Below are 22364 nucleotides of genomic sequence, written 5' to 3' on the forward strand. Positions count from 1 at the left end.
GCAGCTCTGGATGAGATTGGAGCGTCCGATATTTATTACTAACATCAATAAATATAAATAAAGCAAATGAGATGCCAAAGACTCTGCAACATAAAACAATATAAAAAATGCAAATACTCCTCTCCTCCCAACTCTCCACTGTGATAGGATCTCACTCCTGTTCCTCAAAGATTTCTATGCTTAATAAACAGGTTGGAGGTAATCTATGTCATGATCATAAGGAAAAATGTAACAATTGGCTCATTTATTGTAATGAGCAAGAAAAATCCCCGTGTAGATCTATAAATCCTCTGCAGACAGTGAACAGCGCTGACTTGTATTAAACACATGAATTCTCAATGTCAGGCTGGTGCCGCAGAAAGCACATTATTAATATAGATCATCGTTTTTTCCTGGATTCATTTGAATCAGGAAGTTTCTGAAGTGTAATTCTATAGATATTTCTTATAAATTACTGCTGCAGATTCATTCAATCCAGATAAATTATGTTTCGAGATTAATGGCTGCGTTCAGCGAGGTTATAGATTACGGCGCACGCATTACTTACACCACAAGAGACTCTGCTTTCATTTATTAGACATTTATGAGGTTCTGCATGAAGCCCTCGATTATTTACACTGGATACAGGTTTGACGACTCACCCTTGCTTTAATGAGGCGTGCTCTCCACAATTTCAGAGATCATGGTCTGCGCCCTAAGAGCTCACGTTGTCTCCCGGCTGAACTGATCACCTGCAAGAAGAAACAAAATGGAAAAATTAGAAAACAAAAAATAAAGGGAAAACAGGTTATATGTGGTCAAGTCACTTATTTTACTTCTGTTTTACAGATCTTAAATGTGCTCCAGAGCTGAACTCAAATGCAGTCCAATAGCTCATCATAATGCACAAACCAACCTGTTTTGGAGGAAGAAATTGCACCCCCCCCCACCCCATTACCCACACAGGTTGCATCAATTACTGCACCAGCAGAATAGTGAGCACAGCTCTGGAATATAATACTGTAAACAATGTTTCAGTTTGTTTTCACTTTCACCCCTATAATCCTTCACTTCCTGCTAACTCCCCTAATCCTCACACCTAGTAAGGAACTGTTCATCTCTTCTTCAATCCTCTCCATCCATCTCACCTCCTCCACAGCACTGTTCCTTAACATACAATCCTCTGTCTCCAAATACAGACAGCCCCCTCATGCCTTCTCCTGCTCCCACCTGCTAACACTTTCTCTGCTCCTTCTCATTGCTGGTGATTAGTGTTGAGCGATACCGTCCGATACTTGAAAGTATCGGTATCGGATAGTATCGGCCGATACCCGAAAAATATCGGATATCGCCGATACCGATATCCGATACCAATACAAGTCAATGGGACATCAAGTATCGGAATGTATCCTCATGGATCCCAGGGTCTGAAGGAGAGGAAACTCTCCTTCAGGCCCTGGGATCCATATTAAAGTGTAAAATAAAGAATTAAAATAAAAAATATTGTTATATTCACCTCTCCGGCGGCCCCTGGACATCAGCGGGAGGATCCGGCGTCCGGCACGGCTTCTTTCTTCAAAATGCGCGCCTTCAGGACCTGTGGAATGACGTCCCGGCTTCTGATTGGTCGCGTGCCGCCCATGTGACCGCCACGCGACCAATCAGAAGCCGCGACGTCATTCCTCAGGTCCTAGAAGGCGCTCATTCTAGGACTTTAGCTGAGGAATGACGTCGCGGCTTCTGATTGGTCGCGTGGCGGTCACATGGGCGGCACGCGACCAATCAGAAGCCGGGACGTCATTCCACAGGTCCTGAAGGCGCGCATTTTGAAGAAAGAAGCCGTGCCGGACGCCGGATCCTCCCGCTGATGTCCAGGGGCCGCCGGAGAGGTGAATATAACAATATTTTTTATTTTAATTCTTTATTTTACACTTCCGATACCGATACCCGATATCACAAAAATATCGGATCTCGGTATCGGAATTCCGATACCGCAAGTATCGGCCGATACCCGATACTTGCGGTATCGGAATGCTCAACACTACTGGTGATATTTCTCCATATCCTGGTCCTCCTCACCACATCCCCACAGTCATTTCTACCTCCCATCCACGCTCTATCACAAACTTCCGTAACCTCTCTAACCTTATACCCATTCGCCCAGCCCCCGCTTCCCCAGTCCCACTAACAGGAGCTCTGTGGAACGCTCGCTCTGTCTGCAACAAACTTTCCTACATCCATGATCTTTTTATTACTAACAAACTTTCCTTCCTCGCCATCACTGAAACCTGGCTCACCCCTTCAGACACAGCCTCGCCTGCTGCACTTTCATATGATGGATTCCACCTTTCTCACACACCCCACCCCAGCAGTGGAGGAGTTGGTTTTTGTCCTGTCAGATAACTGCTCCTTCACCCCAATCCCACTTCCACCCTCTGTTACCCTCCCTTCCTTTGAGGTGCACTCTGTGCGCATCTACTCCCCCTCCAACTGGCTGTCACTTACCGCTCCCCATGGCCAGCCACCACCTTCTTTGACCACTTCACCACCTGGCTACTTAATTTCCTTTCTGCGGACATTACCACAATCATCATGGGCGACTTCAACATCCCCATTGACACTCCCCTCTCAGCTGCCACTAAACTTCTATCTCTCACTTCATCCTTCGGCCTCACTCAATGGTCTTCTGCAGCCACTCACAAAGATGGTCACACACTGGACCTCATCTTCACCCACCTCTGCTCCCTATCTAACCTCTCTAACTCACCTCTTCCTCTTTCTGACCACAATCTACTCACATTCTCTTCCCTCTCCACTCCTTGTCTACGATCCCCTCCCCACAAACTTGCACACCCTAGCAGAAATCTTAAACACCTCAATCTACAGTCACTCTCTGAATCCCTCCTCCCTCTCACAGACATAAGTTCCATACACAATGCGGATGATGCTGCCGCTCTATATAACACCACAATAGCTGTAGCTTTGGAATCTCTTGCCTCTCTCACACATACCAAATCTCACAAAATCAGACAGCCCTGGCACATCAGCCTGACCAAAGAACTGAGGCGAGCTTCCAGGGCTGCTGAGCGCAGATGGAAAAGATCCCACTCCAATGAGCACTTCATCACATTCAAACAGTCCCTCACTACTTTCAAGACCTCACTCACCACAGCTAAACAAACCTACTTCTCATCTCTCATATCCTCCCTGTCTCACAACCTTAAACAGTTATTCAACACCTTCAACTCTCTCCTCCGTCCCCCAGCACCTCCTCCCTCTCCACTCATCTCAGCTGAAGACTAGTGCCGCTTACACCTAAAGAACATCTCTAGAATCCGCCCTTTTCTCACCATGGAGACAACAAAAACTCTCACTGTAGCCCTAATCCACTCCCGTCTGGACTACTGTAACGCTCTATTAATTGGCCTCCCCCTCATGTGACTTTCCCCTCTCCAGTCTATCCTTAATGCGGCAGCCAGGGTTGTCCATCTGGCTAATCGTTACTCGGACGTGTCCACTCTTCGCCAGTCGTTACACTGGCTGCCCATTCATTATAGGATACAATTCAAAGTACTTGTTCTCACCCACAAAGCTCTCCACAGTGCGGCACCCCCATACATCTCCTCCCTCATTTCTGTCTATCGGCCTAGCCGACCACTGCGCTCTGCAAACGACTTTCGACTAACCTCTGCACTAATCCATATATCCCACTCCCGACTACAAGACTTCTCCCGTGCTGCGCCAATCCTCTGGAATGCTCTACCCCAAGATATTAGGACCATCCACAACTTCCATAGTTTTAGGCGCTCGCTCAAAACTCATTTGTTCAGAGCGGCCTATCACGTTCCCTAATCAAACTCATTTTATGTTTGTGTGTGTGTAGCCCATTCACTATCTCCATCTATCCCCAACCCCCTGAAGATGGTTGGACCATCATTGTAAATACATCATTGTAAATACACACCTGTACTTTGTATCTCCCCCACCTCATTGTAGATTGTAAGCTCTCACGAGCAGGGTCGTCTTATTTTGTCTTATTTTGCTTTATTACTGTATTGTTAACATTGTTACCTATGACTGTTGTGTTTGAAACTGTTAAACTATAAAGCGCTGTGGAATATGTTGGCGCTATATAAATAAAGATTATTATTATTAAAGATTATTATTATTAAGACTCTGCCTCATTTTTCAAGCAGAAGATTGAGAACATCAGAGACAGGTTTAGTGGACAACCCCCAGAGCTCTTCCTCCCAACTATCAAGCCCTCTACCTCCAAATTCAACTTCTCCACCATTACAGATGATCAACTCTCCACTCTTCTCTCAAGATCGCATCTCACCACCTGTGCACTTGACCTGATCCCATCCCACTTCATCCCAAATCTCACCACAGTCTTCATCCCAACCCTAACCCATCTCTTCAACCTATCACTAACAACTGGTGTTTTCCCCTCAAGCTTTAAACATGCCTCCATCACACCTATCCTCAAAAATCCCTCTCTTGACCCATCCTCTGTATCTAGCTATCGCCCTATATCACTTCTCCCCTATGACTCAAAACTACTGGAACAACACGTCCATCTTGAACTGTCCTCCCATCTTTCTTCCTGCTCCCTCTTTGACCTCTTACAATCTGGCTTCTGGTCACACCACTCCACTGAAACTGCCCTAACTAAGGTCACCAATGACCTATTAACTGCCAAGTGCAAGTGACACTACTCTGTCCTCCTCCTCCTCGACCTGTCGGCTGCCTTTGACACAGTGGACCATTCCCTATTATTACAGACCCTCTCATCCCTTGGCATCACAGACCTTGCCCTATCCTAGATCTCATCATACCTAACAGACCGGACATTCAGCGTCTCCCACTCACACACCACCTCCTCACCTCGCCCCCTATCTGTCGGAGTCCCACAAGGTTCAGTCCTTGGGCCCCTGCTCTTCTCCATTTACACCTTTGGCCTGGGACAGCTCATAGAATCTCACGGTTTTCAGTATCATCTCTATGCTGATGACACAGATCTACATCTCTGGACCAGATATCACCTCCCTACTAACCAGAATCCCTCAATGTCTGTCTGCAATTTCATCCTTCTTCTCTGCTAGATTTCTGAAACTTAACATGGACAAAACAGAATTCATCATCTTTCCCAATCTCAAGCGACCCCCCCAACGAATCTATCCATTACAGTAAATGGCTGCCCACTCTCCCCAGTCCCACAAGCTCGCTGCCTCGGGGTAATCCTTGACACTGACCTCTCCTTCAAACCACATATCCAAGCCCTTTCCACTTCCTGCCGACTTCAACTCAAAAATATTTCACGGATCTGTACATTTCTAAACCAAGAATCTGCAAAAACCCTAGTGCATGCCCTCATCATCTCCCACCTCGACTACTGTAACCTCCTGCTCTGTGGCCTCCCCTCGAACACTCTCGCACTCCTCCAATCTATTCTAAACTCTGCTGCCCGACTAATCCACCTGTCCCCCCGCTATTCCCCGGCCTCTCCCCTCTGTTAATACCTTCACTGGCTCCCCATTACCCAGAGACTCCAGTACAAAACCCTAACCATGACATACAAAGTCATCCACAACCTGTCTCCTCCATACATCTGTGACCTCGTCTCTCGGTACTTTCCTGCACGCAACCTCCGATCCTCACAAGATCTTCTCTACTCCCCTCTTATCTCCTCTTCCCACAATCGTATACAAGATTTCTCTCGCGTATCACCCTTACTCTGGAACCCTCTACCACAACATATCAGACTCTCGCCTACCATCGAAACCTTCAAAAAGAGCCTGAAGACCCACCTCTTCCGACAAGTCTACAACCTGCAGTAACCACCGATCGACCAAACCGCTGCCTGACCATCTCTATCCTCACCTACTGTATTCTCACCCATCCCTTGTAGATTGTGAGCCCTCGCGGGCAGGGTCCTCTCTCCTCCTGTACCAGTTGTGACTTGTATTGTTCAAGATTATTGTACCTGTGTTTATTATGTATACCCCTCCTCACATGTAAAGCAACATGGAATAAATGGCGCTATAATAATAAATAATAATAATACAGGATGTAACTCAGGATCAGTAATGTAATGTATGTACACAGTGACTGCACCAGCAGAATAGTGAGTGCAGCTCTGGGGTATAATACAGGATGTAACTCAGGATCAGTAATGTAATGTATGTACACAGTGACTGCACCAGCAGAATAGTGAGTGCAGCTCTGGGGTATAATACAGGATGTAACTCAGGATCAGTAATGTAATGTATGTACACAGTGACTGCACCAGCAGAATAGTGAGTGCAGCTCTGGGGTATAATACAGGATGTAACTCAGGATCAGTAATGTAATATATGTACACAGTGACTGCACCAGCAGAATAATGAGCGCCGCTCTGGAGTATATTACAGGATGTAACTCATGTTGAAGGAAAAGACATAGCAAATTAGAAAAACTATACTACATTTCTATTTGGAGGTATTTGCTAATATTATTTTTATTACACCTTCTACATGTTGGGATAGCAGCAGTTTCATTTTATACTTTAGGAGAGCATACAAAGAATTTTTCTTTAGAAAAAGAAAATATTTTGTTTCGTTATCAGCTGAAATCACTTTCAATTAAAATATTAACAGAATGAAAAGTTTCACAAAGAGTTTATGAATCCGTAGACGAGCTGCAGCATAACCTACCTCTTCTGTGACATTGTGCAGCCTATTCATGCACTAATTAATAGGAACAGTCAGAATGTTTCGTATTCTTCTAATTCTACTGATATTTCCTCTTCTGTGTTCCAATCTTCGCTGTCCTAATTAGTCAGCTAATGTGTTAGATCACCACAGCAGGATTATCCATCCACAATCTGAGCACTAAGCTCCATGTCTGGCGATGGTGATGAGCGCGGGGATCCGCAGACATGTCCTACACAGAACCGCAGCCACAAATGTCATATTCCTAATGACATTACACAGGGTAAAGAAGACTTGTGCTCCTGACATTAGAGACAGGATGAGAACAAGCTCTGGGTGACCTTTACTAAATCATTTAATCTGCTTGTGCCTGGAGTGGGAGTATTTCTCGGAGAATGGGAGGAAGCCCGTAGGGTTTCAACTTCACCTCATGGTTATATCTCAGCCTTTTCTGGCTTGATATATTTGATACATTTGTTGGATGGTTCCAGGGATGTTTTGCAGTTCTGGGCTCAAGGCTGTACATCTAGTGTCACGCTGTAAACGGCGTTAAAGGGGCAGGACGGCGTACTGGGATCCGCACCTGTCCCTACCACTTTAATGGGGCCCTGGCTTTCCCTTATCTCGGGGGTACCTATGATGGTTAGGAGGCCCAAGCCGCCAGCGTATACCTGTCTCCTGTGCAGGCCCTATCAGTGGCCCCCTCTCCCCCCAAAGGAGTTGGACTGCACCAGTGTAATAATACAACAAATAACAGGTAACTAAAAGTCTCAAACTCACTAAATGCTCACACAACCACAGAGGAAACACAGAGAAGGGAAGAGAAGGAATAAACTAGGAAGGAAATCAGGTAACATGCAACCAAAACAGCAGACACCAATCTCTGTAAATAAACTTCCAACACCAACAATACGCTCCTTCAACCTCCAAGCCAGGCAGTAGAACTGATCACTGACAATAGCTGAAGTCAGGACTGGGTCTATATAGAGGATCAGATTACAAAAGCCACTTCAGCTGAGAAAGACCCAGCTCTCAGCAACTCAGCAATAAGGTTAACTCCTGCACTGCTGGCACAAAGCAGCCAGGTCAGAATACAGGTGAAGAGCTTCTGTTCACTGTGTGTGAACGAGGCCCAGAGCGCTGCGGTTCTCTGGAACCTCTCTGTCGCGGTAGCCTTGTGACATCTAGCCTTTAGAACTTTACATTGGTTATAGGGGTGAGAGATAAGTAATGAGGAAATCTGATGAAATTCAATTCAAGAATTTGCTAAGTTTTGCCAGGAACTTAAAATTCTCATCTCAGCAAATTAAAGTGTCTTATTATGTTCTGAGATCTCTCCAGACTCCACAACATAATGACCGTTCAGTAAAAAAAGAAATAATAATTACACTCATCCGATACTCGCCTGTCCAGCCTCGCAGTCCTTATGCCGGTTGCCGCTTCTTACAGTCTTCAGACTTTCCCTCTCGACATGTTCTAGCCTCTTTGGTCCTTCTGTGATGATGAGACTTCAAGATATCATGACGTTGTCTGCACACGATGACATTATGATGTCATGATGTCTGAGACCTCGTCAAAGCTGAAGGGTTCAAGATTGGAGGACATGGTGGGAGAAGACAACAGAAGAAAGCACCACTGTAGAGAAGGGCTGCGTAGGTGGACAACTAAGCACCAGAACAACGTGAATACAATTTGTTTTATTTTATTTTAGTTTTTTTAATTCCTTTCTGGCCCCTTAGTTTCCAGCATATGGAACTCCACCTGTACACCATTTTTTCTAAATTTGCATGAAGCAAATTACCTAAAATTCAGAATTGCCGAAATCCCCGAATTTTGGGAATTTCTACACTTAGTTTGGAAACGATTCACTTATTTGTAGAAAGATGCCCTCACTGCCACATCTCCTTACTGTCCATCTGATTGTGTGTAAGGGATGGAGTTAATTAATTTCATGGTTCACATTTTCGGATAGTAGGAAACATAACAGGATTTACGATAAGATATTGGAGAGCAAGAGGCCCATCTACCGATCATGCATCGGAGCTCCCTGTATCCGCCATTGTTAGGGTCTTAGACCAAAATCTAACATACAAAATTCATCAATTTCAATAACATTTTAATATGTGGCCGAAATGAAGCAAATAACCTTCACGTGGCGCATATCAGGTCAATATTACCCCTTAATGGCTTAGAAAGTGATTGTAACTAAGCATCCCATGGGCAACACAGTAATTTATAACGCAGGGGTCCAAAATTTATAAGAATAAATTCGGCAAATTCCGGAAGACTTAATGGAAACCCCACTTTCCTGGACGGTCCATGGCATGATATCACTAAAGACGTTGAGTGATGTAGAGATTAGTCTATGGTGATGCCATAGGATAGGATCATGTCTCTATAACCAAAAACACTACCTCAGGTGACCAAATTTGTGAGCTAGAGCTTACTCCATAGTTGGTCAGTCTGCTAATATACTCTCATCTATCGTCAGACACACAGTTACAGTACATCGCTACATTAAAATAGGAATCATTAATGTGATGCACATGGAAATGAGGATTTTTTTGGTAATTTCTCATACAGAGGTGTCAAGAAGCTCTTTGCCTGGTAGATTGGCAGCTCCTGATAGGTCTTCCATGAACAGATTTTGCACTAGCCACATCTTCAAGCAGATCCCAAGGGATTCCTTAACTTTCACCTTTTAAGTCTTGTGCAGGGATATAGATTTACACAGGGGCCCCTGGGTTTAGTCCATGGAGTGGCTGCTGGCCGGTGGAGTGGGCTGTCAGGGTATGGTCAGAAAGTCAAGACAATACCTGTAGGTTGGAATTAGAATCATCAGGCAGCAGAACATTGAAAACACAGGACGAGGACAGAAAAAGTAATCAAACTTGCTGAACAGTGGCAGAGAAACAGGAGTTATGCAAAGAGAACTTAACTGACAACTAGGAGTAGAAGGCCAGGAGTTGAAACAGCGTGTGCTCTGCCCAAAGCTCACAGAAGGGAGTTCATTAAATGACCAAGTTCAGGAGTCACTATTCCCAGAATATGAGCTCAAACGGCTGCACTGTCACCCAGCGGAGCCCTTAATGACAGCGCAGGGCAACCTGGCGACAGAAGCCGAAACAGAGGGAGCGACCAAAGACGTGAATGTATCAAGGAGTCAGGGAAGGAAGCGTTGGAGTGACTGGGGTTACATTGCCACTAAATATCAAAAACATTCTATGTCTGTTTGGAAAACCAGCTTGAAATTTCCTAGTTAACCCCTCCAACCTTTTTTTTTTTTGCTGGACGAGTTGTACTTATGAATGACATCATTTATTTTACCATATAGAGTACTGGAAAATGAAAATTGTTTTTTTTTGTTTACCATGTTCACTAAATGCTAAAACTGAGCTGTCATTATGATTCTAAAGGTCACTACGAGTTCACAGACACCAAACATGTCTATTATTTTTTTTTTTTACTTAAGAGTGAAAAGAAAAAACAAAATTTGTAAGGAAAAAAAATTGCCCTTTTTTCTGAGACCCGTAGAGACTCCATTTTTCAGGATCTGGGGCTCGGTGAGGACTTATTTTCTGTGCACTGAGATGATGTTTTTATTGATATAATTTTTGGGTAGATATGATGCTTTGACCACCTGTTATGACATTGACATTTAATTTTAATTTTGTGGAGGTCCAAAAAAAAGTAATTCTGGCGCTTCGATTTTTTTCTGGTTACGCCATTTACCGATTGGATTAATTTACTTTATATTTTGATAGACTGGATATTTCTGAATTTGGTTATACCAAATATGTGTATTTAAAAAAAATGCTTTATTTTGAATAGGGGAAAAGGGGTGTGATTTGAACTTGTGATTTTTTATTTTTTTTTAAACTTTTTTTTTTACTTTTTTACTTGTCTCTTTAGAATACTTGAAGCTGCGATACTCCAATCACCTGTGCTACAAATAGTACGGCTTCAGAATCTCCTGTAAATGCTGGCCATGGGCCTGTGTTCATAGGAAGTCCATAATGACATGCACGGGGGTGTTCTGCAGCTGTCATGACAACCCATTGGCGACCCACGATGACGTGACAGGTGTGCCGATGGGCGCATATTGTGACATACTCCTGGTTAACGTATGTTAAATGTCACTGTCAAAGATTGACAGGGGCATTAAACATGCTAATCGCCGAGGGTGGATCACAATTCCACCTGTGGATGTTAGCGTCATATGTCAGCTGATCACATCATCTGTCATGTGCAGGGAAAAATGCGGGCTCAGTGCCGGAAGCCGCATCAAAGGCAGGGATATGACCGATGACGTACCTATATGTCATTGGTCGCGAAGCGTTAAATAGAAGACTTAACTCCCCATCAAGCTGGAGACACAGGTCACCATAAACAACTGGGACACTTGCATATGTGTTTGACTACCTTTAAAAGTCCCAAAGCAGAGCTCAATCTTTGTCTCCACATACCAAGTAATTTACTCCATATCACCAATATATGCTCAGAGTGGCCAAAACATTACATAGTAACATAGTAACATAGTTAGTAAGGCCGAAAAAAGACATTTGTCCATCCAGTTCAGCCTATATTCCATCATAATAAATCCCCAGATCTACGTCCTTCTACAGAACCTAATTGTATGATACAATATTGTTCTGCTCCAGGAAGACATCCAGGCCTCTCTTGAACCCCTCGACTGAGTTCGCCATCACCACCTCCTCAGGCAAGCAATTCCAGATTCTCACTGCCCTAACAGTAAAGAATCCTCTTCTATGTTGGTGGAAAAACCTTCTCTCCTCCAGACGCAAAGAATGCCCCCTTGTGCCCGTCACCTTCCTTGGTATAAACAGATCCTCAGCGAGATATTTGTATTGTCCCCTTATATACTTATACATGGTTATTAGATCGCCCCTCAGTCGTCTTTTTTCTAGACTAAATAATCCTAATTTCACTAATCTATCTGGGTATTGTAGTTCTCCCATCCCCTTTATTAATTTTGTTGCCCTCCTTTGTACTCTCTCTAGTTCCATTATATCCTTCCTGAGCACTGGTGCCCAAAACTGGACACAGTACTCCATGTGCGGTCTAACTAGGGATTTGTACAGAGGCAGTATAATGCTCTCATCATGTGTATCCAGACCTCATTTAATGCACCCCATGATCCTGTTTGCCTTGGCAGCTGCTGCCTGGCACTGGCTTCTCCAGGTAAGTTTATCATTAACTAGGATCCCCAAGTCCTTCTCCCTGTCAGATTTACCCAGTGGTTTCCCGTTCAGTGTGTAATGGTGACATTGATTCCTTCTTCCCATGTGTATAACCTTACATTTATCATTGTTAAACCTCATCTGCCACCTTTCAGCCCAAGTTTCCAACTTATCCAGATCCATCTGTAGCAGAATACTATCTTCTCTTGTATTAACTGCTTTACATAGTTTTGTATCATCTGCAAATATCGATATTTTACTGTGTAAACCTTCTACCAGATCATTAATGAATATGTTGAAGAGAACAGGTCCCAATACTGACCCCTGCGGTACCCCACTGGTCACAGCGACCCAGTTAGAGACTATACCATTTATAACCACCCTCTGCTTTCTATCACTAAGCCAGTTACTAACCCATTTACACACATTTTCCCCCAGACCAAGCATTCTCATTTTGTGTACCAACCTCTTGTGCGGCACGGTATCAAACGCTTTGGAAAAATCGAGATATACCACGTCCAATGACTCACCGTGGTCCAGCCTATAGCTTACCTCTTCATAAAAACTGATTAGATTGGTTTGACAGGAGCGATTTCTCATAAACCCATGCTGATATGGAGTTAAACAGTTATTCTCATTGAGATAATCCAGAATAACATCCCTCAGAAACCCTTCAAATATTTTACCAACAATAGAGGTTAGACTTACTGGCCTATAATTTCCAGGTTCACTTTTAGAGCCCTTTTTGAATATTGGCACCACATTTGCTATGCGCCAATCCTGCGGAACAGACCCTGTCGCTATAGAGTCCCTAAAAATAAGAAATAATGGTTTATCTATTACATTACTTAGTTCTCTTAGTACTCGTGGGTGTATGCCATCCGGACCCGGAGATTTATCTATTTTGATCTTATTTAGCCGGTTTCGCACCTCTTCTTGGGTTAGATTGGTGACCCTTAATATAGGGTTTTCATTGTTTCTTGGGATTTCACCTAGCATTTCATTTTCCGCCGTGAATGCCGTGGAGAAGAAGGTGTTTAATATGTTAGCTTTTTCCTCGTCATCTACAACCATTCTTTCCTCACTATTTTTTAAGGGGCCTACATTTTCAGTTTTTATTCTTTTACTATTGATATAGTTGAAGAACAGTTTGGGATTAGCTTTACTCTCCTTAGCAATGTGCTTCTCTGTTTCCTTTCTGGCAGCTTTAATTAGTATTTTAGATAAAGTATTTTTCTCCCTATAGTTTTTTAGAGCTTCAATGGTGCCATCCTGCTTTAGTAGTGCAAATGCTTTATTTTTACTGTTAATTGCCTGTCTTACTTCTTTGTTTAGCCACATTGGGTTTTTCCCATTTCTAGTCCTTTTATTCCCACAAGGTATAAACCGCTTACACTGCCTATTTAGGATGTTCTTAAACATTTCCCATTTATTATCTGTATTCTTATTTCTGAGGATATTGTCCCAGTCTACCAGATTAAGGGCATCTCTAAGCTGGTCAAACTTTGCCTTCCTAAAGTTCAGTGTTTTTGTGACTCCCTGACAAGTCCCCCTAGTGAAAGACAGGTGAAACTGTACAATATTGTGGTCGCTATTTCCTAGATGCCCGACCACCTGCAGATTTGTTATTCTGTCAGGTCTATTAGATAGTATTAGGTCTAAAAGTGCTGCTCCTCTGGTTGGATTCTGCACCAATTGGAAAGATAATTTTTCTTGGTTATTAGCAGAAACCTGTTGCCTTTATGGGTTTCACAGGTTTCTGTTTCCCAGTTAATATCCGAGTAGTTAAAGTCCCCCATAACCAGGACCTCATTATGGGTTGCAGCTTCATCTATCTGCTTTAGAAGTAGACTTTCCATGGTTTCTGTTATATTTGGGGGTTTGTAACAGACCCAAATGAGAATTTTGTTACCATTTTTCTCTCCATGAATTTCGACCCATATGGACTCGACATCCTCATTTCCTTCGCTAATATCCTCCCTTAAAGTGGACTTTAGACAAGACTTTACATAGAGACAAACCCCTCCTCCTCTCCGATTTTTACGATCCTTTCTAAACAGACTGTAACCCTGTAAGTTAACTGCCCAGTCATAGCTTTCATCTAACCATGTCTCGGTTATTCCCACTATGTCAAAGTTACCTGTAGATATTTCTGCTTCTAGTTCTTCCATCTTGTTTGTCAGGCTTCTGGTGTTTGCGAGCATGCTACATTGGTTTCTCGTTCCTCGCTTTCCCTGTCACGTACTGTATGTAACAGGAGGCAAAGTAATCCTATCAAGAAAGGTGAAGACAGTATTCGTGCATCCTTCTTTCGTACACAGTGTTAAAGAATTTTGTATATGTTCTGGGAATGGGAATCTTATTTGGTGCATTCAGTTGGATTCAATCTGCTTGGGTTCATGGCTGAAGATTGGCCTTGAAAATGGCTCAATCTTACTTGAGTCATATGACAAAACATGTGCGAAGTTTGCAGCACCGTCAACCTAGTATCAGAGGAGGACCAGCAATAGATTGTGCATTAGGAACCTGAAGTTTCCTGCTTTTGTGGAGAAATGAAGTGAACTTAGAAAATATTAAAAATAGAGGTTCAGACAAAAATGCAGAAATCAATATTATAAAACAATATAATATTGGGTAAAATGGCCCCAATATGGACCATGTTCAGCTTCAGTACATTTAAATCCATATAAATGACTTACATCAGCAGACTTGATGAACTACAATACGACACAAGTGCCAATGAATAAAATGCTGTCTTAGATACGTAGACGACATTCTTTTTAAATAGAGGCTATGAGAATCAGGAAAGTACAGAGATTTCTGCAGCTGCAGAGAATGATATAACGCTGACCTTTCCCAGCTGGAGGAAGGAACGACAAGGAATCACTATGGGCCTCACAGGAGACACAGAACACGGGGCTCGCTTTGTATTATAGACTAATATACAGTCAAGTGGTGCAGAAAACATTAATCATATAAACTGTAAAATAAAATTTCTTTGCAAACCAATTTCAGAAGTGAAACCTTTATTCTGAGAATGTCAGAACAGAACAATATCAGAAGTCAAAATGTTCTCAGATATTCCAGCTCTGGAATAGTGAATATTAAAAGTGGTATTCCTTGCCATTGTTAGCATCATAATGTCTTCAAAATGGTGCCCACGGGTTCATGCATTTTGTGTCAAATCAAAAGCGATTTATTTTCGTCTATTACCTTTTTTGAACCTTTTTAAAGCAAAAGGTAGTAGGATCTGATAAAATGTTGTGCACAACTTTAACATTTACGCAAAAACTTCTCTGGTGGCAGAACTAGAATACTATTGCACAAAAATGTTGGACTTTTTTTAATAAAAAGGTTCCAAATAATTGATCAGCTGCTGACATCTAGTTTACAAAAAACAAATCCAGAATTGTGAAAAGAGAAAAAAAAAAACAGACGAACAAGAAGAAAATAGACTTCAGAATCAGCGCAAGTTAAGAGAAGAATTTGGCACAATCCAAAATAAACAGCCTCAAGGCTATGTGCACATGTGGCATTTTTGCTGCTTTTTCCTGCTCTTGGCAGCAGAGAAGCTGCTTACAAAAAGCATGTTTTGGTGTGTTTTTTCTGAATTTGTTTTGGTGCTGATTACATGTAGTTTTATTTCAGCAAAAACACATTTTTTCTAGCGTTTGTGCACTTTCTCATTGCTTTCTATTATGAAAAAAAAATATCTTCAAAAATGCTAAAAGAATTGACATGCTGTAGATTTTAAGAAGCAGCAATTTTCCAATTCAATCAGGAAAAGAAAAAAAGCAAGTGCTTGCATGAGATATCTGAAATCTCATCGCTTTAGCGGTCAAAATATAAAGCAGCTTTTAATTTTAAAAAAAATGCAGCAAAGATGCAATGTGTGAAAATTGCCTGGAACAGGAAAAACTAGACAAAAATAGGCACTGACTATGAATCTATTATTGGATGCTTCTGAATAGTATGGTTGGGCAGACTACAGTATTACGTATGGCTGAAAAAAAGTTAAGAAAAAAAAAAAAGAGGAAAAAAAATAGACAACTTACCCAGGCCAAATCCAAGGGACCACTTGCACGATGAGCAAAGTAGGAAAAAAAAACAGCTTCAAAGCTCTGACAAATTACGCACGGTGCGCTCGAAACGCGTTGCTATTCTCATTGATTGATGTTTTATGTTTGAATAAACATTGGAAATTTATGAAACTGTATTTTTTCTACTTTGAAAAAGTTATACTGACATGTTCCAACCCAACCGAGGCCAAAGTGACTCTCTCCCAGCTTCCATTGATGAATTATACCCAACACACTATGTTTCATCTTTGCCGATGAATTTGCCAAATGGACACTTCACACACAATGAAGACACTCTCTACAAGAAAACAATTCTGTGACCTAAACCTTCTTTAATTATTGTCTCTAGTTGTGATAGTGAAATTAAAACAAAAAGTAGAATTTAGTCTCGAAATTCAATAAAGTCTTAAATGGAATAGTGCTGGGATTTCCCACGATGGAGGGGCAGAGAGGACTCCTCTAGTGATAGTCTGTCCTTTGCGATATCTTATGCACAGACCACACATGTAAATAATAATACAATGAAAAGTAAAACCTATATGCAGTTTATATACACAATACAAATATTTGTGTTTAAAACCCCCTTTAAGATCATAATATAGAAGTTTCAGACAATCTGTCCTAATATTGCCGTTATACCCATGGCCTGCGATGTTTAGACCGGTTTTAGTGACCGACCACCTCTTGGATGTTCTTGTGTTAGTCCCATATTAAACAGACAGATAGTAACTTTTTAGGGCAGGTGATACCCAATGATCATCAAGTTATCAGACAAGCGATTTCTGACAGTCCCAAAGAGAATGAATGGGACAGTGATGTACATGTGTGGTCACAGCTCCATTGAGGGATCTGCAGAACGATGTTCGGACCCTCACTGATCAGCAAGTTACCACCTATCGTAACTAAGATGGATAGTAACTTCGAAAGACTAGAAAGACCCTTAAACTATGGGGCTGTAATGTTTCAATAATGAGCGCTGGTGCTAGACTGACATCACTCAATGATGTGATGGACTTAATTGATAGGATCAAAAAAGTCACAAGACCATCAAGTTCAACCTACTGTTTTTAGAAATTAGGGAGACTTTAAGGTGGGATCTTCTCCCGATTTGCTAGTGACAGTGACGCAGGGGAAAGGATCATTTAGTGTAATAGATAGGATGGAGTGGGGTAGGGAGAGATGGAGGAAAAATCATAAGTTTGGTTTTGTCCACATTGAACTTTAGCAAGCATGAAGAGAAGAAGGATGTTGGGGGTTAAAGTAACTTTGGAGGTAGTCAGGTGGCATCTAGGTCATTGCAGTTGGTAGATTTTGTGAAAAAAATGAGTTTACAGGTTACATCTTAAAGCTCTCACTTTCAGAGAGGTGATGTCTGGCCAAAGAGTAGATCTGAGTTTAGGGTTGAGCGAAACGGGTCGGCCATTTTCAGAAGTCGCCGACTTTTGGCAAAGTCGGGTTTCATGAAACCCGACCCCTGTGTGGGGTCGGCCATGAGGTCGGCGATCTTCTGATCTGTTTAAGATATCGGGAATCGGTATCGGAATCACAAGCCGCGACGTCATCGAAGGTCCTTCAGGTGCTCATTCTTAGGAAGGAAGGCTGCCGGTTAGAACCAGGGCGCGTCCGAGGGTAAGTATATCAATATTTTTTATTTTGATTCTTTATTTTACACTTAAATATGGATCCCAGGGCCTGAAGGAGAGTTTCCTCTCCTTCAGACCCTGGGAACCATTAGTATCCCATTGCACTGCATTGGGTTTCGTGTTTCGGCCGACCCCGACCCTGACTTTTCTATAGGATCGGCCGATTTCACTCGACCCGACTTTATGAGTTATCCCAGGCCAAAGATATAGATGGAGAAAAGGAGAGGTCCCAGGATAGAGCCTTGAGGGACATCAACAGAGAGGAGGAGGATAGTATGAGGAGGTCGTGTGGGAGAGGGAGACACTAAATTTGCAATTGGCGAGGTATGAGGAGATTCACGGTCTGTGATACCGAAGGAAAAGAGGATCTTTAATAGGAGAAATTATGATCTACCAGATATGGTAGGACAAATCTTAGTTTATTCCCCATATGTTCCTTTAATTTTTCTTACATTTAGTATATCTTCTCAAAATATAGGAAGGATAAATAGGGCACACGCTCGGGGTTTCCACCATTCACCTATGCTTCCTCAGTGACATCTGGATATACAAGAAAGGAAAAGGGAATATCCAGCACGTCCATCCAGTGTGAGTAAAATATCCAAAATGTATTGAAGCATTTTAAAAAACAATATTAAAAAAGAGAGAGAGACTCTCTCTGCCTGACGCGTTTCTGGCGCACCACGACGCCCTTAGTCATAGGAACTAATACCATCTAGATGAACAGGTTTATATATAGCAAGGAACCAATCACAGACATAGCAATCAATTACATTGAAAAAAGCTGCAGCTAAACACACATAACAAGACTTTTTCTCCTATTTCAAATACATTGAAATTGCATAAATATATACTTTAAATTGCCGCAAGATCTATCTGTTAGTTCAATAATTCAGTAATTCATACCGTGTGGATGTTTAGTGTCTAAAGTCAGAATCCAAAAGGCTTCCCGCAGTGCTAATTGTTTCTTCCAATCTCCACCTCTAGGTGACTGACTAACCCTTTCTATGCCAAAAAAAGAAAAATCTGATAGGTCTCCTTTATGTACAGAAATAAAATGTTTCGTAGCCCCAGAATAGCCTGAATTATTGTTATTTATATTTGCTATGTGTTCTGAAATTCTTTTTTTGATTTTCCTTGTGGTGTAACCTATATAGCAAATGTTGCAAGCCTTACATTTTATGCAGTATATGACGTGGTCAGAATCACAATTAATAAATGATTTTATATTATAAGTAACATTGTGATTCGAGGAAAAAGTAGTTCTTTTGTTGTCTGCAAATTGGCAGACATTACATCTGTTGCCAGAACATTTAAAAAAACATTTTATTGATAGCCATGATGTGGGAGTTTTTTTCTGGCGCACCATACTGGGAGACAAAATATTCCCCAGTGTGCAACCTCTCCTGGCCACTACTCTGCATCCATTCTGAAGAATTGTGCATAAAGATTTGTCCTGATTGACTACAGGGAGATATTTAAGAATGATCTGTTTAATTTTATTGTACTGACTGCTATAAGCGGTAGAAAAAGTAATCTGCGTTTCAGGAGCGGCACTTGCGTTTTCATTGTCAGAATACAATAAATCAGCACATGGAATTTTGGAAACATGTCTGAATGCATGTCTTATATTAGATTGTTTATATCCCCTATCAAATAATCTATCAGAAATAAGACGACTTTCCTTGTTGGAAACTTTCCTCACTAGAGCAAATTCTACTCGCTCTCGTGAGCTCATCCCTAGGAATGGCATGAATGGTATGTCGAGGGTGTGCGCTTGAAGACATCAGGATTGTGTTTCCAGAATTGTCTTTTCTATAAAGAGAAGTATTAACCTTATGTGTTGTATTGCTGCCTGTAAGGAGCACATCCAAGAATGAAACCTCGTTTGATGGAATGCCGCTGGTGAAACGCAGGTTACACTTGCTGTTATTCAAATAGAGCATGAAATCAGAAAACTTAGTCACACCCCCTTGCCAAATTAGCAGAATATCATCCACAAATCTCCCATACCAATTAAGGTATGGGAGAAATGGATTATCATCTGTGAATATGTAGGTTTCTTCCCACCATGCCATAAATAAAACGGCTAAAGATGGGGAGAACTTAGACCTCATAGGAGCACCCATGGTCTGGATGAAGTACTCATTTTGAAACATAAAAAAAATTATGCTTTAGTAAATAATGTAGAGACGCAAGAATGAACCATTTCAATGAATCTGAATAGCTACTATACTTACTTAAATGGTGTTCAATTGCTGTCATAGCCAAAGAATGGGGAATGCATGAATATAAATTTGTGACATCGCAAGTTACAAAAGAATAATTATGACACCATTGAAAAGTATCAAAAACCTTTAAAACTGTTGAGGTGTCTTTAAGCACCAGCTACATTAATTTGCAATGGCTTACAGATGCATGTCTCGGCATGTCAAGCTCCTAACCTTCCCTCTCCCCCCTCCTCTTTTTCTTGGATAGGCATCTGGATATACTATTCCGACATAAAGAAGAGGTCAATACAAATGTCTAAGGCCGGGTTCAAATTGCGCTAACAGCAGCTTGTTCAATACATACGTTAACGGGCTGCTGTTAACGCAAGTGCCGATGTGTCATCACGCTAGCGCAGATAAAGCTAGCAGATGCTCTATCTGCACTAGCAGTGACAGACCCGGAAGCGCTGCAGCCCGCGTCTCAGGGTCCGTCACTCAATGACGGCACATCGCTAGCGCACGCCCATTGTGGGTGTGTGCTAGCAATGAGTCCGACATAGGACATAATGGCGGTGTTAATGGACTGCGTTACACCGCAGTGTAACGTAGTCCGTCTAACGGACGCCACAGACGCAATGTGAACCCAGCCTAAGGAATTGCATTGCATAATTGCCTCCGAAATATTCATTGATTTTAGTGGAGAGTTGCTAATTTTGAGGTTAAGATATATGGTCAGGTGGGACCTTGGTCTCTCAAGTGGAATTTGAACCTCCTAACTTTTTTTCAAGCCTGGACTGCATATATGGTATCATTTTAGCACAATTTTAGGAAGACTCAATTTAAGTAGTAAAATGATAGGATGAAAGTTTTGAAAAAATATCTATCTTTCTCTTGTAACTCATTGATGCAATCAGCGACATTAAAAAAAGAGGCAAACTGAAGATTTTCATAAAATAGTAGATGACCACAGAAGGGGTAAGCACTGGGAACATCAACGACTCAGATGAGTGATCATAAGAATGTGTTTATATATGATCCTGTCTTGATTTTGAGGAGGTTTCGCCGATGTTAAGTTGTAAATAAAGAAGGAAGAAGATAAGGGGGGCAGAGACATCCAGTGAACCTTGACCATGGACCATGACAAGTTCCACAGGACACAGGATCCTCTGCCACATAAGATGCCACCAGTATAAGCGGCACCCGTCAGGAAGGGACCCGGCAGCCGTCCGGGATCTTTGTTTTGCCCATGGTTCTGTAACCTCAAGCAAATATCTTTGACAGAAGAAGACAATTTGTAATAATATTCTGAAGCTTCTGAGCCATTACATTTCCAGGTTGTAATCATCTTCCCGTAGGACTTGTGCTGTCTCCGCACCTGGAAGGAAGTTCTGCTTGAAGAGTTTGTTGAGACGGATTAATAGTTGTTATTTTGACATTTACTTCTAGAATAATTTCTTTCATCATCTTTTCCGGTTCTCAGGAACCAGCGAGTCATTTTGTCGTAGACGTTCCGTGTCCTGTCCTTGTACCAGGAACCAAACTAGAAGAAAAACGAAAAAGGAATAATCTCCGTCCTTGGTCTTTTCCACCTTCTGATGGCTCCTGATTGTTGGGATCTCAGTATTGAAAACCAATTATGTCGGAAGCTTCTTGGCATTGGAGGACGACTGGAGGACAAGCAGTTACTGGAATTAATTCTATCTAGTTCACAATAAAATAGATACTTAACTCAATGTCATTAGAGGTCAGAAGTTAATGGGAATTTCCTCTAAAAAAAAATATTCAATGTTTTAGGTTTTTTTGTCAAGTTGTTCAAATTTCTAATCATCCTTTCCTTTCGTTTATTTCTGTGAATACTGGTAAAACAACCAATATGGCAGGTGTAATCGCTCCCCTACTTTATTTAAAGTGGAAAGTATTTTTTAGTAATGTTTCTCCTGGCAGACGAGGAGGGAGTGTTACTTGGGTTATTAGACAAATTCAGTTGTTTTCTATTTTTGAACTTTCATAATCCAAAGGATTAACAAAATTCTCATTTTTTTTTTACCCTTTGCCACTGAAACGCCATCTCTCTGCCGTGTCCTTGTAGACTTGGGTGCAGCTGTGATGTCACCATAACGGTCCAGCCCAGTGATTGCCTGCAGCGGGTGGCTCAGAGTCTGAGCCCAGTGATTGGCTGCAGTGTACACTTGCTGCTGACAAAACGTTACCGCTGCAGCTGGATCGCGGGGATCAGCCAAGAGATAGTGATGGAGCAGCAGGGGTATGGAATTTGTTTGGCTAATTTGACTTTATTGTAAAAAAAAAAAAGTTTTCTCTAATTGTAGCTCAAGAAAACTTTCCACAAGTAGCGATTATTGGGGCGCATGTTACATGACGCGTATGCTATAACCATTTGGCATTCACATCACACGTCGATATATTTTTGCCCATGCCCCAATCGCTGGAGTACCGTCTTGTCAGAAAAGTTTTTTTTACAGTCATGGCCAAAAGTATTCACACCCCTGCAATTCTGTCAGATAATACTCAGTTTCTTCCTGAAAATGATTGCAAACACAAA

General features: G+C 41.9%; 1 protein-coding gene across 2 annotated transcripts in view; it reads right to left on the bottom strand.

Moving 5' to 3' along the window:
- LRFN2 (leucine rich repeat and fibronectin type III domain containing 2) overlaps positions 1-22364 on the bottom strand; it is a 603579-nt gene that overhangs the window by 296632 nt on the left and 284583 nt on the right. For both annotated transcript variants that reach the window (XM_069768326.1, XM_069768325.1), the window contains exon 2: positions 642-731. The gene's annotated coding sequence lies outside the window, so the exon portion shown is untranslated. The remainder of the gene's footprint in view (positions 1-641; positions 732-22364) is intronic.

This window comes from Ranitomeya imitator, chromosome 5 (genome assembly GCF_032444005.1).
Source record: "Ranitomeya imitator isolate aRanImi1 chromosome 5, aRanImi1.pri, whole genome shotgun sequence".
NCBI classification, from domain to species: domain Eukaryota; kingdom Metazoa; phylum Chordata; class Amphibia; order Anura; family Dendrobatidae; genus Ranitomeya; species Ranitomeya imitator.